Here is a 19,103-nt window from a genome sequence, read left to right as displayed (position 1 = left end):
TCATTTGTATTCGCTGAAGATTCGTCTCCGAGTTTCTTGAGATTAGACCGCTCTTCATGGGAGATTGCTTAGCCTATTCATAGTTTATTAGTGTCTGATGATTTGTAGCTGAGACTACTTTCCAGTTTAGTAATTTTCTTCATTGGATACACAAAGGCTTTATGCCTATGCATTTATTCACTCATCAGAACTCTTTATGGGGTTACTGAATTGACACCTTAATTCTATTCCAACTTCGTTTAATTTAGATTAGGGAAAATCCTTTAAGGAACATGCTTGTTGTATTATTAAAATATTATCTGTTATACTTACAAACGTATTCTTTCTTATAATAAAATATAAATTATTAGATTATATTCATTTATGATGCTTAAAAAAATGCTCATTGAATAAATAATGAAAAGGAAGAAATTGAAAAATAAAACGCTTTAACCTCAAATTCTCTTTATTGACTGTACTAAAAGTCTTCAGTGATTTTTTTTTTACTATTTGATTTGATGTAGAAGATCGCTCTTTTTCACTTCTCCTTGTTGACGAGCAAAGGTCCATACAATCAATTGCGGGGGTTATTGAATGGTTACACCCGAAGACTAAGCTATCGAAAACCCCGCTCCATCAAATGCAAACTTTTGTGCTCTCACATTGCTTCAGTGCTTCTCGTGGTCAAATTTTCCCCGGACAGGAGAATCGGTTACATAACTTGGCATGGCATTACAGATTGTAATTCTATGTCACGTGAGTAACGCAGAATTACCGAATTACTCTGGGATAATTAGAATGACGCACATGCCTTTAGTCAACCCCTGCTACTGCAACACCGTCCCCTAGGAAAAAAAATGAAGGCAGAGATTTAATAGGGACATTAACATTATTTCTCATATAAAATAATATTAGTTTTAATGAAAATAATTAAAATAGTTAAAAATGTAAGCTTAAATTAAAAACAAATCGAAAGAGTACATGTTTATTATTTAACAATTACATTTTAATTCACTATTATAAATAGAAAAGAACAAAAAAAACATTTTATTAAAAAATAATTACATTCATTTATTCTACTTTGATTCATAAACCATGGCATATTAGTAACATCCAAGAATGAATCCTCAGCTGCTATGTAGTCTGGTCATTCCATTGCATATAGCCTCTCAAAGAATGCCCCAAGCGCATTAATGAAATTGGCAGGAAGGAAGTTGTTCTCATCACTGGTAGCTAGTATTGTATTAGTCGATTCTGAATTTCAGTTGGGTGGCCAATAGACACCACACTTTCATGCTCCATTCATAAAAGCACAGTTTAAATCAGGTTATGCTATGTTCTGCTTTGAATGTGTACCTGGAATCGAAGTAAAAGTTTCTTGTTTACCGAGCAACTAACAATGTGGGTAAATATCAGACATTATACTTTATGCCATTTCAGTCATTTATCTTTACAATCGGAATTGTTCTGCTGTTCACTCGAGTTGAACTATAATGGAGCCCGATATCATCATCATGGCTTTTTGAGATTGTGTGATTTTGTGTGTTTTTGTAAGCATGTGTGTGTGTGTGAAGGTCAAATGGTGTGTGATGTCACCCCTTCTACCCCGGGACTTCTGGAGCATTGATGTTCATGCGTTGTTGGTTTGTATGACTACACATAGGCGAGATGTTTTTTTAATATTTCTTTTACTGCGAGCAGGTTATATCTCAAGATACTCATTTGATTGGAGTTTCAAGCCGCAAGGCCGAGATCAAACTTCAAAGTTACTGACTCAGGGTCTGAAATTCCTCACTTTAAAATTCCACATTTTTAAAGGAGTGGAAAGACAGCATTCATGACCAGCAAATAATCGACCCTAGAACAAGAACCCTGAACCATGGGCACAAGACCCATAAGTAAACTCTTTGGTTGGATATGCGCCTCTGGTGTTGCAGGCCATAGTCCGGGATAACATATTTTCAAGATGGCTTTGTCATTACCGGTTGCTTTGTCATATCAACCCATCCTGTGTAGCACTGGGTCCAGAGCTATGCCCCAAATAAATCAAATTTGTCTTGAGACGCTTGAAAAAAAGGTGTCTTGGCCAAATTGGAGTCATACATCAGGATTATGATTTTTTTTGTCTTTGTTTTACAGCTTTATATATAGCGACTCGCCCTGATGGTACTTAATGCTTTGCATAAGCACCCGTTGCATTACACAAGGACACATTGCATGACTTTGTAAAGATGTGTAACACAAGACTGTGAATTCCACTGTGTTGCAATATATTTAATTTTGGTGGGCGTTGTCTATACTGTTCCTGGCCCCCTAAATAACAGCCACAAGTTTTCATGTGTTAATGACCTTTTTTTTTTTTTTTTTTTTAAAGCGCTTTCTTTAGGTCCGAACGTGGAAGGGTCCTGGGGGACCTCTTGAACTGAATCCTCACGAATACCAATTAGACAATCACCAAATTTAGGGAGAATCATTAGCAGAGACTCGGGTGAGACACCTAGAAAGGGCAGATACGCAGCTGCTGCATTAGTCGTCATTGGCAAGGGAGAGAGCTGGACCTGCACCCAGCTTGGCATTGCATGACCCCTTTTGCTATTGTAGATATACAATACCTCCTCGTCCTGTCTCCCCGTCCCATTCCTGATGAAGTGAGCAGCTAGTCTGCTCTACAGAACCCCTACCTAGCTGAGCTGAGTGCCGGAAGAAACATCCTGTTTTTTTTCTTTCTGCAGTCTACGACCGCGTTCCTGGCTGTGCTGTTGGAGGCTTCCTGTACTGGGGAGTCTCCGTGTTATTTTATTTTTTGTTTACGGCGGCCTGCTCTAGCGGCCGCCTGTGTTTTCTGCTCTGCCGTTTCCCCCGCGCTGGCTCCGTTGTGGGGCTTCTTTCTTACACGCGGCTCGCGTTAGCGGCCGTCTCTGTTTCAAGGGCGCTATTTTACACGCGGCTCGCGTTAGCGGCCGTTTCTGTTGTTTGTGCTTGCTGGTGCTCACCTGGCTTGGGTTGGCCTGCTCCAGCGGCCGTTCCTGGGCATTCTCCGGTCCGTTTTTCGCCCTGCTCTAGCGGGCAAAGGCTTTTTTGAGGAGTTTGGTGTCCTGCATCCTTTAGGGGGCGATTTTGGCGGCTGGCTGGGCTTTTTATACTGGCCCAGTTTTTTTCTCCTCCCACAGGTGTTCGGGTCCTCGGCTATATCTGGGGTCCTTGTTGGGATGTTTTTTGTCCTTGTTTATGCCTTTTGGGAGTGTTGTTTGGACTTTTTGCTTCCGCAGTGGATTCGGTTGCTTCTTCTTCTGCGGTCCCTCTGGATGCCCTGCGCCTCCTTATTAATGAGGCTGTGGCTGCTGCTTTCCTGGCTAGGGACGCGGCTGGGCCTCCTCCCAAGGTGCCTCGTGTTTCTTTGGATGCGCAGGCTGATCCTGTGGAAGACTTTGGTCCTGATGAGGATGAGGGGGTCCGTGGTCGTTTTGTTCAGGGTGCTGAGCTCTCTGAACTGTTTGCCTATGTGAGGTCTCCTCCTGCGGATGCTGTTGTTGAGGATGACTTTTTTACGCAGTATGTCCAGCCTGCTCCGGATTCTTTGCCTTTGCATAGTGCAGTGCGCAATGTGCTGTCTCACGAGTGGAAGGAGGTGGACAAGTCTTCTTTTCCTCGTTTCCTGTCCAGACGTTACCCTCTTGAGGGTTTTGCTGAGGAGTTCCCTCAGGCTGTGAAAGTGGACAATTTGATGGCTGGCCTTTCCTCTCAGGGTTTGGTTGTTTCTGAGGACGCCCTTCCTGCGGACGCTGTGGATAAGCGTGTTGAAGGGGCGGTGAAGCGTTCCTATGCTGCTTGTAATTTCTCTGTCCGGGCGACTGCGTATTCCAACTATATGGTTCAGTCGCTCCTTAAGGACTTCCAGTCTCTGTCTGTTCTGCTGAATGACGGCGAGGATGCCACGTCTCTTCTGTCTTTGATGGAGTTGCAGGTGCGTTACCTGTCGGACATTGCCTTCGACAATTTGGGGGCGGCGGCCGCTGCTTCTGGTGCGTCCATTGCTGCCCGTCGTCATCTTTGGATGCGTTCCTGGAAGGCGGACTCTTCCCAGAAGTCGGTTCTCCTTAAGTTGCCTTTTGAGGGTTCAAAGGTGTTCGGTCCTCAGCTGGAGGGCATGGTCAAGCAGTCGGTGGAGAACCGCAAGCTGGTGGCCCCGGTCCGTCCTCCTTCTCGGGGAAGTGGATTTGGTTATCGTCGCGCTTTTGGGCCTCCTGCTCGTGGTGCTTCTCAGCCCTTTCGAGGCAGGGGTCGTGGCCGGGGGCCCCTGGAAGTGCCAAGCCCCGGGCCGCTGCCGGTGTTGCCGCCACCACTTCCTCCTCTTCTCAATGACTGTCTGCCTTTGCCCGATGGTGGTCGCCTCCAGTGCTTCTGCGCCCAGTGGTTGTCGGTCCCGGATGCCTGGGCGGTTCAGACTGTTTCGGAAGGTTGCCGAATCGAGTTTTCCTCTCCTCCGGGTTTTGTTCAGACTCCCCTGCCGCATCTTCCTCTGCGCAGGGATGCTTTGTTGGCAGGCGTGCGACTCCTGTTGGAGAAGAGGGCTATTGTGGAGGTTCCTCCTCTGGAGAGGGGCAAGGGTTGCTATTCTATCCTCTTTCTGGTCTCGAAGAAGGACACTTCGGATCTTCGTCCTGTTTTGGATCTGAAGCGGGTCAATCGATTCGTTGTCCATCGTCCGTTCAAGATGGTGACGCTCCAGTCCATCCTGCCTCTGGTCCTGCAGGGGGGTTTCCTGGCGTCCCTGGATCTCATGGATGCCTGTCTGCACGTTCCTGTACATCCGGAAGACCAGCGTTTTCTCCGATTTGCTGTGGGGTCCCTTCACTATCAGTTCCGGGTGCTCCCTTTCGGCCTTTCCTCGGCGCCCAGGGTGTTCACCAAGCTCTTGGCCCCTCTGGTGGGTATCCTTCATTCCAGGGGTCTTCTGGTTTTTCCATACCTGGATGACTGGTTGATTGTCTCTCCTTCTTTTTCACAGGCTCTGTCGGATGTGGACCAGGTGTGTCTTGTGCTGGGGTCCTTTGGGTTCCTTATCAACCACAGGAAGTCCTCCCTGGTGCCCTCCCAGTCCCTGAAGTTCCTGGGAGCTCTCTTCCGCATGGACTTGGACATGGTTTTTCTCTCGCAGGAGCGCCAGTTGACTTTGTTTCAGCACCTTTCCTGGCTTCTGTCCCAGTCCCGGGTGTCTGCCTGTCTCTGGCTGTGGAGTCAGGGGGAGATGGCTTCCACTCTGCATCTCCTTCCTTGGTCCAGGCTCCATCTGTACCCCCTGTTGCATCATGTCCTGTCGCACTGGGATCCTGCCTCCTTGGACTACGAGACTCTGATCCCTGTCACTCCGGGGATTCGGGCGGATCTCCAGTGGTGGTTGTCCCCGCTCTCTCTTTCCCGGGGGTTCGATCTCCTTCCTCCTCAGTCTTTGGTCGTTTTGTCCACAGATGCCAGTGCTCTGGGGTGGGGTGCCGTTCTGGGTGCCTCCACGGCACAAGGTCGGTGATCCAGCTTCGAGTCCCTCCAGTCGTCAAACTGGAAGGAGTTGAGGGTGGTTTGGTTGGCTCTTCTTTGGTTCGCTCCTCTCCTTCGGGGTCAGGCGGTCTCTGTGCAGACCGACAATCAGGTGGTTCGTGCTTATGTGAATCACCAGGGGGGCATGTCTCGTGCCCTGTTTCTCCTTTCCCGGAAGATCGGCCTGTGGGCCGAGTCGAATCTCTTGTCTCCGACGGCGGTCTATCTTCCGGGGAAGGAGAATGGGCCTGCGGACTCTTTGAGCCGGGTGTTCCCTTCCTCAGTGTCCATCTGTCTGTCCCCGGATCTGTTCGATCTGATTGTCCTCCGGTTCGGCCTTCCTTGGCTGGATCTTTTTGCCTCGGAGGAATCCGCCCTTCTTCCTCGGTTTTGCAGCATCGTCCCCTCTCCACTGGCGTGGGCCACCGATGCTTTCTCGATTCCTTGGTCGAGGGGTCTGCTGTTTGCCTTCCCTCCGTTTGCCTTAATTCCGAGGGTCCTCAGGAAGATTCGTTGGGATCGGGCGGAGGTTCTCCTGGTTGTTCCGGAGTGGTCTCGGCGGTCTTGGTACCCCCTTCTGCTGACCTTTTCTGTTCGCCCTCATTGGCGGTTTCCCCTGTGTCCCTCCCCTCTGAGGGTTCCTCTTCTCGGCCTTGCCTCCCTGCGTCGCCTCCGGCTGGGGGTTTGGCACTTGAGAGGTTGAGTTTGCTGGATTTGGGTTGCTCGTTGGAGGTTGCCCAGTGTCTTCAACTTTCCAGGCGTCCTTCCACCTTGCGTTCTTATGCCCGTCACTGGAAGGGTTTTTCCACTTGGTGTCTGGGGAAGGGTCTCTCTCCTCACTCCTGTGTGGCCGTGAAGGTGCTGGACTTCTTACGGGATGGTTTCGTCCTGGGGCTTGCGGTTTCTTCCCTGCGGGCGCAGTGGCCTGCCATTCTTGCCTTTCGGGGTTCCTCTGTCTCCCCGTTGGTGGCTCGCCTTCTGCGGAGTTTCTTGCTGCAGCGTCCTGTTTCCCATTCGCCTGTGCCTCCTTGGGATCTTCCCTTGGTTCTGCGGGCTTTGACGGGGCCTCCTTTCGAGCCGTTGGACTCCGTGGCCCTGAAGTTCCTTTCTGCAAAGGTTATTTTCCTGGTGGCCATTACTTCTGGGCGGAGGGTTGGTGAGATTGGTGCGCTGATGGCTTCTCCCCCCTTCTTGCGCTTCTGCGCTGCCAAGGTCATTCTCCGTCCGAGTCAGTTCTTTCTTCCTAAGGGGGTTTCTTCCTTTCACTGTCAGGAGGATATTGTTCTCCCGGTGTTTTTTCCGGTTCCTTATTCTCCTGAGGAGGTGCTCCTCCATTCGTTGGATGTGCTGAGGGCTCTCACCATCTACTTGGAGCGTACGGCTGGGTTTCGTAAAGTGGATTCCCTGTTCGTCACCTATGGCCTGTCTGGTATGGGGCTTCGCCCTTCTCTGTCCACCTTGTCTCGTTGGGTCAAGGGCGCTGTGGTTTCTGCTTACGATTCTGCCCACTGTCCCCTGCCTTCTTCTGTTCTGGGTCGGTCGACTCGGAGTGTTTCTTCCTCCTGGGCCATGTTCAAAGGGGCCTCGTTGAGGGACATTTGCAATGCTGCCACATGGGCTTCTCCCCACACTTTTGTTGCCCATAATCGTCTGGAGTTGGGGATGGTGGCCTCTGCTGCTTTTGGGGCTTCTGTCCTGTAAGCTGTACATGATTTGTGATCTGTACTTGTTTTTGTAGATTAAAATGGACCTGTTTCTTGCATTGTTCTGGTCTGTTTGTTTCTTACAATCACCATGTGCTTGGGTATGGGCTCACTTCATCAGGAATGGGACGGGGAGACAGGACGAGGGGGAATGCCCGGTTACTCACCGGTAATAACCATTACTCCGAGTCCTGGTCTCCCCGTCCCATTCCTGAGCCCTTCCCTCCCTCCCTCCCTCCCTGGTTTGGGGGTGTCTGTGGGCGATTGTATGTATTTCGTTCTGTTGTCTTTGGTATTTCAGGATGTTTCTTCCAGCACTTTCCCCTTTTGTAGTCACGTGATGGTGAAGTCATCCTAGGGGGAAGTGCCAACAGCTCAGCTAGGTAGGGGTTCTGTAGAGCAGACTAGCTGCTCACTTCATCAGGAATGGGACGGGGAGACCAGGACTCGGAGTAATGGTTATTATCGGTGAGTAACCGGGCATTCACACTTTGGATGCACATGAGGAATAGGAGCATGCCCGTTGTGCACATCCGCAGGAAAGGTACTTCAACAACATTTTCCTCATGTTCAGCAAACCACTGAATTCTCCACTGTCTGAACTGGCACACTCAGCAGAGCGTCCTCTCCACCAGGAAAGCACACCCTGCTAAGCCATCCTGTCCTGCTTCCACCTTGACGACCTCTCATCCCATCGATGCCGTTCTGGCTGCACCAATCCAGAATGGGACTAAATTGGATAATTCATCATGACTACACTCAGACCAGCACGTGCTTATGTATAATTGTTTAACTGGTTCTTCTCCATCTGTACATTTCCTTTTCAGATGTCTTAAGTTTCCAAGGCTCATTTGTTGTTTTTTTGCATCCTGTTGCTCCTATTAAAAAATCAGAACTAGATGCAAAAAAAGGAAACCTGGACGGGAGGAGCTACTCACCCATGGAACCTGGAAACTTGACAGAACTGTATACGTCTTTCCTTTAAAATGGGGCCCAATAATTTCGTTCTGGGCTATGCTCGAGACACACTCCGATTAATTTTTTTGACAGCATGAAAGTGTAAAGGGGAGAACATCAGCAATGCACAATGTATTTAATAGCATCACTTCTTGGTACATAATAACCAAGGACATCTGAGTAAGGTTAGTTATTGGATTACAAAGCCAATAATAACTGAAAATTGAGACATCTCAACATGAGGGTATAAAAATACAAAAGGAATTAGCATGAAGACACATCTACGTACCCAGTTCAAACAAGTATGTTATTCTTGAACTATTAGTTCAAGAAGTAAAATACAGATGATCAAGAAGCATGAGTCCAAATTTCCCTGCATCGAGGGGCGATGAATGAAGAGCATTAAATCTATTGCTAAAGTGACATCCCTAAATAAGCATTTCAAGTGAAGGAGGAAAGGTGTCAGTACATGGAGTCTTCGTAAGAAGGCTCTATACCATCAGATGGGTCAAGCAGAAGAAAGCCACTATTGCAAGTGAAAGAGCTTGCTCTGAGATGCTCCCTCTCTGAAGGAAAGAAATAAGTGTCTCCTTTACGTAATTCCAACAATCCGTTATCCACAGGTAGCTTCCCCATGATGCACAGCGTTCATGTATTCCACAATGGGTACAGTCATGAGCGTACTTTTCCACGGAATTCTCCATGTATATCCTTTGCAAAAATGTGCCCTTGATCCCCATGCCTTCTCCCCTGTGAAGCCAGTCTTGTTCTTTATCACATTCAAGCCATGTAACTGTAACGTCTTCTCTTCTTAGCCTAGCTGCCAAAACAAGGACATTACTTTTGTACAAGAATGCTTCTCCACCTGCAATGCAAACCGTGAGAAATAACAGCTTCTGTCATGTATTCCTATAGGTTCTGAATCGATCCCCTTATTCCTGACCCTATTCTAGTTAAGACAAACCGACAAGTTAACTAGCAGTCAGCCCATGAGGCAGAAAAACCCCCATGATGCAGATACCGTTATCTGACGCAGTCACACTACGGCACAGGACCGTGTTATCTGATTAGGTCATAACGCTTGCGATCTAATTAAACAAGCGATATTCCTCCAGCCCCTGATAAGGCATACGGAGTTCTCATAACAAATCAAACCTATGACAACCTGGAAAAACCGTGCGGCCATTGTTTTGATTTCACAGAGAACTTCAGTAAAAGAATGTGCTAATGAGCAAGTCGTATGACATCCTTATTGACGTATCTATGTCCATCCTTACGTCAATCTCGGCACCTTAAAGGTATAAATATTACCGATCTTGCCCTATGCAAACACACGCGTGGTGACGAGACGGAGCAGCCATACTTGCCGAAGCCCAGAGCAGAGCAGACCCCGCTGGCAGCAGCCCCGCCTTTCTGACGCGCTGAGAGAAGCTGCTTTCTCCTGCCGAGAGACCCAGCACCGGCGCTTCCGGGTAGCCCTCGCAGGCAGCCTGGAATATCAAGAGCAGAGAAAGAGATACCATTCCTCATTCATCCCAACTTCCAGGTACAGAACTGAATAACCCCTCGCAGAGAATTCTTAAGTTAGTCACTTGGCAAAAACAAACTTAACTTAAACTGTAACTTTCTATTCCCGCCCACGTATTAGACTTAGGTCAGGTACACGGGGTAGGCGTATCTAGAAACACCAGTTGAGTACGTTTAGTCAAATGTATATGTGTATGTAAATATATTTTATTCATTTTAAACATCATATGGCTTAGAAACCATATCAATGTTTTTACAGTATTACTTTATACTATTGCTTTTAATGTATGCACTTTACTTAACTATAAGTATTGCAATAATATCGATCCATTTCTCTTGTATGAGAAAAGAGACTGATCAATAAATAACACCTTTTTATTGAACACACCCGTCTCTTCCTTTTCTCTACATTCTGATGAGACTAAGAATGCACGTACTGACTGAGTAAAATAAATTGCCTTTTGTTCACACGACTCTCGAGATTTACTCTTGATTAGGGGAGAGCAAAGTTGTCATGTTCTATGGTTGTCAGAAACTAAATCCCTTCTTGTCTAATCAGGGAAGTTAAGTCCTCCTTGAACATTCGAGAAAGTTTCCAGTGAACTCTGAGCTACGCTGGCAAACCCAAAACTTAAGTCTAGTATCGACAGTAGTAGACCTAGTTAACGTCTGGCCTAGGCCTTTACTGCTGTAGGTATTATTCCAATGCGCAGAGCCTATTGGGATGATAGGAGCTACACTACATGGCGCCCAACGCGTTTGGAAAGGGCGATAAAACTAACGTAAGACATTTAGAGTAACTCAGTCGTGCTTTCTCACTCAGACCCCTTTTCCCCATAATACTCCAAAGACGTCTGGAGTGGGTGAAAGGTAAATATCCGCCAGACCTCACAGGAGGGAACTCCTATGTATGGTTCTTGGTATAGTCAACGTTGAAGAATACACTGTTCCAAAATATTGTGCATCTAATCTTTGTTTCCATAAGAAACCTGATCTGCAAACAAACATAATAACCTTCAGGACAGTAAAATGTCAGACAATGAAGAAGAAAGAGAGGCAGTTAGATTAGCAGCTGAACTCGCAGCGGCTGATGCTGCAGCACTAGATGCAGACCAGGATATAATACTCATCCCGGTCATCAAAAGGAGATCTATAACCCTGAAACTTATAGAAAATGGACTGACACCTAGAGGTGGCACAGTCATATTCGTAATTGAGGCACACGAATATCGGCAGACAGAGGTATACTATTCATGGATACATTTTCCAGCAGCAAATGCTGTAACAAAGTACTTCCACTATTACAAAATAGAGGAACCTCCTAATGAGTACACTCCTTTCGAGGAGGTGGAAGTACCACTCAAATTCCAAGAGCATTTGCTCTTATTTGATGGCGCCCTAAAACATAATAATCACATCACCAGGCTCGGTCCTTTAGGTAGACCAGGAGCAGCGTGGCCGGTCCTAGCCGGATACACACCACATCCAGACATCAATGGGATGTCTGTAGCAGAGCTGTTAACACAGCTAAAACAATTAATAAAAATTCATAGACAATTAGTACAGTATGTGATGCGGACTTCAACAATTCAGCCAGCGATTAAACTTCCACAGCTGACCCCTCACCAGGGGAATACAAATAAAATTACACCACAGAACATCCAGTCTTGCCTAGGTAAAGTACCGGCTAAACGGGAACAAATACCATTCTGGTTGGCACAGAAAATTACCCAAATAGAGGCGGTGTTTCCTGACACCACCCCGTTAGAAAAACACAGGATTCTGACTATCTGTCTTCCAATGGGAATCGCACCACACATTGAGGACTGTGACACTTGGGGTAAAGTCTTTGCTTCTATCTACACAAAAACGCACGGTGTTCCATCCATTTCGGTGATACCAGATGTGCTAAAACAAATTCAAGACGAATATGGTCCTGAATCTGCTTTAACTCTTGGTATGAAATTACTAAAAGACTTCAAGCAGGTCTCGGCTATATTATTAGCCAACATAAAGGGAGAAGCAGCAAACGTAGCGATCCGCCAGAGGTTAAAAGAAACAGATATAGCAGACCAACCAGCTGAAATTGCCAGAATCATAGAAAAATCCTATGAGGAACTAGGTAGAGATAGTTTAGGTGGAATACCAGTAAAACCGCAACTGACTGAAAGTCCAGAAAAAATATTTTTTAATAATAATTCACCAAAAAAGAACTAGGATGGAAACAAACAATCCAATCCTAAAGAAAAGAAATTCCAGTCCAGAGGAAGGTCTCCTATGCGAAGAGAAAAATCTCCGAACCAAAGACACAGGTCACCCCAGAGTGACCCCTCTGGGAAAAGATATAACCTTAGAAATAGGGATAATATAAAAAAACTTGATAGATATCAAGACATTGATACACGTCCCTCTCAATCTTTTCAGAATTCCTCGCAGAAATCGGAAAGAAGAGGACGATCAGAACAGAGAGAAGAGCACGCCAAGTCCAAAGACAAGGAACCTGCTCAGCTTAAAAAGAAATTACAATTTCCAAAAAAGAAGGTAGCCAGTATCAAGGTAGTTAACAATGCCGAGAATACTGAGGACACAACTGAAAAACGGGGAATGGGCTCAGACAATGCTAGACAGCGCAGCAGAAGTGAGCATAGCTCGCAAAGTCCTTATGAATCATCTGGAGACAGTGGACACGAATGAATATCTTCAAGTGGAAACTGCAGACACCAGGGTTAGCAAACCTCACAAGATATACGAAATAACATTACGTATAGAGGGAGATAAGACTAGAAAAATAAGGGGACTATTTTGGGATAACCTCTCCGAAGGCTATGACATCCTTCTAGCTGAAAAAGACTGGCCACCAGAGTTTGTTAGGGAGTGCCCTCATGGCGAAGAAATAATTATGCCTGCCTTCTCGAATCATATCCCGATTCATAAAAAATACACACTTGCCAGAAAATGGGCAGTGGCTTTAGCTCCTGCCTTATATAAAAATCATGTAGGATGGGATGAGGACTCCCCTCCTCACAAAATCCAGTTAAAATCACAACCTACTGCACAAAGGCAGTACCCAATTAAGCAAGAAGCTAAAAAACAGGTAAATGAAATACTAGATCAGTTAGATTACCAGGGGGTGATTGAAACTTGCACCTCACAAATGAACAACCCTTTGTTTCCGGTCTCCAAACCAGACAATTCATATCGTCTAGTTTTGGATTACCGACACCTTAACACATGTTGCAAAACTTTTGCAGTGCAAAACTCACACAGTGCTGCACTAATGAATAACATAGTGCGCAAAAAATACAAAGCAACATTAGACATCTCTAATGGATTCTTTTGTCAAAACATAGCACCAGAGAGCAGATATTTACCTGCATTCTCAATAAATGGCACGCAAAAACAATTCTGTCGGTTAGCCCAGGGGTACAAGAACAGCCCGGGGGTATTCTCAGCGAGAGTAACAGAATTACTACAAATATATGATGATGAAGCATTATCTTATGTCGATGACATTTACTTAACAGATGATGACTTGGATACTCACTTGAAGAGAGTGAACACCATAATACTTGGGTTCGCTGCAGAGGGTTACAAATTCAACTTTAAAAAATCCAGAATTGCCCATCTGACAGTCCTGTTCTTAGGATATGAGTTATCAAGTGAAGGCAAAAGCCTGGCTGACAATTTCCTAGAGAAATGTGCCGTAATCCAAGCTCCTAGAACACTAAAAAACCTACAGTCGATTCTAGGCTTCCTAAATTTCGGAAGAACATACATTGCAAATTACGCAGAAAGGGTCAAACCCCTTTATGATCTGATAAAACCAGATTTTAAAAGATCCAATTGGACTCAAATACACACAGAAATTTTGAGATCCTTACAAACAGACATGCTAATTAAAACAAAATTAGAAACACGTGATAACACACGCAATCTTGTGATTCGAGTCATCCCAGGGAGATGCGGATTCACATACCTGACCTCTAATGAGGGAGAAAAGGTACCAATTGCATTCAAATCACACTTGTACACTAAGGCTGAAATGAAATTCAGCCCTACGGAAAAAATTCTAACTGCAACACAGCTATAGCAAAAGAACGAGCCCTGGCACAAGGTTAACGAATAATAATCGTGACACCAATACCAGCCTTAGAGGCTGTAACAAAAGCAAGCATTCCGAATGCTAAAGCACTCCATCCAAGATGGATACAATGGGCTAACTCTCTTGCTGCAACAGACGTAGCATACGAATTTGATCCCAACTTAAAAACACAAGAATTTCTCCAATATGAATTTGAAGGTCCTCTGCCGACCGAAATTCTGCCTCTAGAACAATACGGCTGTATAATATATACAGACGGATCAGCACAACCCGCAGTAGGGGGTAAACAAGCTTACAGTGCTGCGTGCGCGATTGTCAAAGGTCGCTGGCACGAAGGAAAATTTAAACCAACCCTCACTAAAACACAATCTCTAGGAGATTGTACAGCTCAGCGAGCTGAACTACTGGCATTCAAGATGGCGCTTGAAAATACCGATCGAGAATTCCCCACACTCATAGTGTGTGATTCGTATTATTGCGTTCAGTCTTATAATGAATACTTGCAGATCTGGCTTCAGAATGGCTTCAAGGATGCGAAAGGTGGCACAATCAAGCATAAAATGCTCTGGGAACAAGTAGTTCTTTTGCAAAAAGAACTACCAAAGACTCACGTGATACACACACTGAGTCATCAACGTGATGGCGTTCACGTTGCAGGGAATTCATTGGCTGACGAGGCCGCGAAGGCAGCTGTGCAAACGGCTTCCGTAGCTGCCGTCACCCGGTCAAAAACAAAAATAGACAGCGAAATATTACAAGCTGTCAGCGCTTCAGAAAAGGATTCGATAGAACCACTCCCTAAAGGCTTTCCAGTAAAATACTCATACATAACTGATGCAAACAATGTTCCTTTTGCTCGAATCCCTGGAGTGGGGGATAGGGCAATTCCAAACATGGAACATAGGTTAGGACTAATAATAGCGGCACACGAAGGGCTTGCTTCTATACATGCTGGCGTCTCAGCCACAGTATCATTATTAAAACAGAGATACTGGTGGCCACAAATGAGAAGACAAACAAGGAACTATGTTCTAGGATGTGAAATATGTCAAAGAATGAAAGTATCAACGGTGAGACGTCCAGCTCAGACGCCCCTTCTAATCTCGGATAAACCATTAGCCTGTGTTTATCTACACCACTGCGGTCCCTTACAAAGGGATGGTAACTATAAATATATCTTGGTCGCAGTAGATTCATGCACGAGGTTCATATGGATGTGGCCCCAGCGAACGGCTGACGCCAGAACTGTTATAAAAGATTTGCGAGTCTTTATCGGCACATACGCAATTGGCATGCTGCATTCGGACAATGGTCCTGCTTTTAGCTCTAGAGCTTATAAGGAGGCCATGGTCGGAATGGGCGTGAATTTGCGGTACTCTTGTCCATTTCACCCTGAGGGGAACGGAATTGTTGAAAGAAAAAACCGTGACATAAAGCAATCTATAACGGCAAAGGTATTAGGTTCGGGAGCTGGGTGGGTCAAACATCTAATAAGTGTCCAACGTAGTCTAAATAACTTGCCAAGAAATTCTCTGAAGGGATTCAGTCCGTGCGAATTATTATTCGGAACTAGGATGATTATCTCTGACCTTGACAGTCAGACTTCAGTGGTGAAAGAAAAAAGCTTTGATATCAAAGACCGTTTGGCTATTTTGCAGGACTTAAACAAAACAAGAAAAGACCTGAGCAACATAAAGTTGAAACAACAGCCAACAACCACTGAAGAACCACCACCTGTCCCAGCAAGACCTGTCTGGATTCCAAAAGTCGGGGATCTAGTCAGAGAAAAGATCGCGGTAAAGAAGGAATGTGGGCCTTCTTACAGAAAAGCAGTTCCTATCTTGTCTGTCAACGGGACAAGATCAGTTGTACTACCGCCACTTGCTGGTAAAAAGGAGAACCGAGTTGTATCCATCGACCTGGTAAAACCACAACATGTGGCCGATAACAAACAGTAGGCCAAGTGGACTCCCAATAAGTAGCAGAACACCAAGGTTTGCTACCAGTACAGAGGTCCTAACAAAGAGGCTCATCACATTCGAAACGCCTACAGAAGAACAACAAGGACTATGCAACAATGCAATAGAACTCAGACCTCTGAAAACCCAAATAAAAACATTTAGCAGAGACACACCAATCTATAATGAAGTACCAAGTGAAAGTGCAAGAAACAGAAATCCTGAACCAATTGGGACAATTGACAGAACTGCATCCGGCTACTTCATAAACTTCGATGATTCCTCTGAAGGCTTCAGTGAATCAAAGACACAGCCATCATCAAAAACCTTTAAAGAAAAAGCTAAAGAACTTTTGAAACAACTGAAAGAAACATATCTGATTTCTCCATGGATTGAATTTTGGGTGGGTTTTGGTGCATTTATCCTCATACTTTGGCTCATCATGGTACTTACTTTGGGACGCTTCATTGAGGGAAAATATGCTAAAATGGACACAGCAAGTCAGAAAATCAACTTGATCCACAAACCACACACATCTTCACACATCGAGAAAAGAGAACTTTCTTCAGCCAACTTCACAGCCAATCCGATACCTGGTGGGGTAGCCTGGGACAACACTGACTATGAAATTTATGGTCCGGTCGAGATCCTGAAATATCCACACCAAATTAAGATCTCCTTGAGTGACTTTGTAAAACCAAACTCATTTGCTGATGATTGGGACTTCGAAAGCATTAATAATATGATGTCTGACTTAGTAATGTCTGCTAAATTTACCAAACATGATTATTTGCAGGGTTCTACCAATTATGATAGTATGTATTGCTATAACCACTATGGTAACCATTTTCTACATAAATCAGCACAACCTAGAAATGTTTTAAATTATAATCAATGGGAACATTGTGCAACACCTCCAAAAGGGAGCTCAAGAACCGTCTATGACAAATATTCATATTTTTCTGGTTTTAACACAAGTAATGCTGAAACATTTTATTTTAAATTGTCAAACAAAACAGGGACCAAGACCATGATAACCAACACAAAATTGATTTATTCAGACTCATTTTTTGAACAAATGAATACTTTTGGATTTGATTATTGGGACAAAAATGTTGAATTGAAAAGTGTTTGGGGTACAAAAGAATGGCAAGTACAGGGTATAGAAGCTTTGTTTAGAGCCTGCATGATCCCAGAACAAATGATATTTTTAAATGACACTGTTCAACAAACCACCTGTCTTGGCCTAGCCAAAATCAAAGATTTAAATAAACCGTCTATTCCAAAGCCAGCAATAACTCTTCTACAGATGAAGAGATAGACGTAAACCATATATTAAACCAAAACAGAACACATCCTGATTGGAAACAATGGTTGATCTGGCCAACTGATACTAATAACTGTCAAGACAGATTCCTGAACAAAACACAGGGGTTCAAAATGACCAGGCCAGACCCTAGATATCCTCAAAGACATCACCCAGGGATCATAACAACCTACAGTGTGGGCAAATTATGCCTTCAATGGCTACAAACTTCCACACTGACAAAAATTAAGCAACACCTAACTTTACTTACTGATGGTGCTGACTTGCGTGATTTCATAATGGGACCACGCAAACAGCGTCAAAAGCGTTTCATAGCAGACTCTGTATATGCAGCATACAATGAGGCCTGGAAGGTTACTCAAATTGAAACAGCAGAGAGAATTCGGGAAATTGACCGTATTAATTTGGAAAAATCACTTTCTGTAGTGGACAATGGGTTAATGACTCTGTCCTCCAGAATTTTTTCTTTGGACAGCATTGTGTCTTCAGCAATCGACATATTATCGCAAGACTTACTGTTATTACAACACGGTCAGTCACAATTGCGTTCTATTGTACAGCTTGGCTGGACGTTACAAAATCTGCGTTCAGGCTATGTGCCTTGGCGTTTAATCAACACAACGTCACTATTCCAAATCTTTAACCTTACTGATAGACAAATCAGTATGGCACAAAAGGGTGCTGATTATACAATCTTGAGCATTGAAAAACTCGAAAGATTACCAGTGATAATGTCAGAACGACCTGTCAGTGAATGGATAATACATGGGATAATAAATATTCCAATCTCAACCTTCAGGTTTCAATACGGCCAAAAATATATACAGGCTGGCATGTACGAGAAATTGGGAAAGGGGTACCTTAAAACAACTTGGAACCTGCCCTATTCACATGCATGTGTCAGTAATAAAGGACAGAAAGTGTTTCTTAGTGGCAACAATTGTGCGATGTCACTAAGTGGCACACTTCTGTGTAACGGAATTAGTTTGCATGGAGCCTGTGAAGGGAATTCATACAATCTTTCATGTCACCAGCAAGGCGCACCTGCAACAGAAATAGAACCATTCTTTCAAAGACTCTATAATGGGAGTTACATTCTTATTGTAGACCGCAGATGTTGTAGTCTTATGCCCGGGACTCCTTATCTAGTAACTACGACTGCGAAGGTCAAGTGCTGTGGACGCTCATTGTTCCCCAGCTCCTTTCCAGACAGGGAGGCAAGGGCATGGCCCGATTTGAAAATTACTTCTATTCGAATAGATACTTTAAGCAGAATGAAAACAGTGCTTCTTCAGACGCCTACCAGGCTCTCGTCATCAAAAGAAACGTATGATCTACAAGTCGCAAGGACGACTGCAGAGATACATACATTATTATCAACTAATTCCCCCGTACATTTCGCGGAAATCCTGAATGAAATCTTAAATATTTCTGATACCAATGGGGTCTCAAAGGTATTTAAGACAGTATTTTCGATGGCATTAACACCATTCAAAGCCATACTGGGTATTTTTCCAGATTTCGTCCATTCGATTTTTGGCGGACTTCCCCTGATCTTGGGACTAATTGCAGGAATCCTATTCTTAGTCCTTATTTTTCGTTATGGCAACCCATGTCACAGACCAAACTCTGGCGACAATGGAAGAAACAATCCTAGCCATTGGATACCGGGACCGGATAACAAAAATCCTGGGACTCTCCCGGCTTATAGACCTGAACATGACTTGGTTTCTATCATTTCGACCAATGTGGCAAAGATGTGTTTTACCTGTATTAAGGTGTCTGCTATGCGGAGAAGAATGCGTGTTAGACACTTGTCTGACGCTACAATCGGATGCGCCAATGGATGCAGAAACATTGTTGAGCCCGATCAAGGTTCAAGCTTTGTGCTGCCCTCAAAGGCTACCAATCCTGATGACGGCATTCGTGGAAGCTTCACCACTACGATTGACGGGTAGTGAAGTTCAAGATGAAAGCAGCATCGATCAGGTACGACCTTCTGTCAGCAATGCGAA

This window comes from Lissotriton helveticus, chromosome 4_1 (genome assembly GCF_964261635.1).
Source record: "Lissotriton helveticus chromosome 4_1, aLisHel1.1, whole genome shotgun sequence".
Classification (NCBI taxonomy): Eukaryota; Metazoa; Chordata; class Amphibia; order Caudata; family Salamandridae; genus Lissotriton; species Lissotriton helveticus.
The sequence above is the reverse complement of the archived record's forward strand: the minus strand, read 5'-3'. Positions refer to the sequence as shown.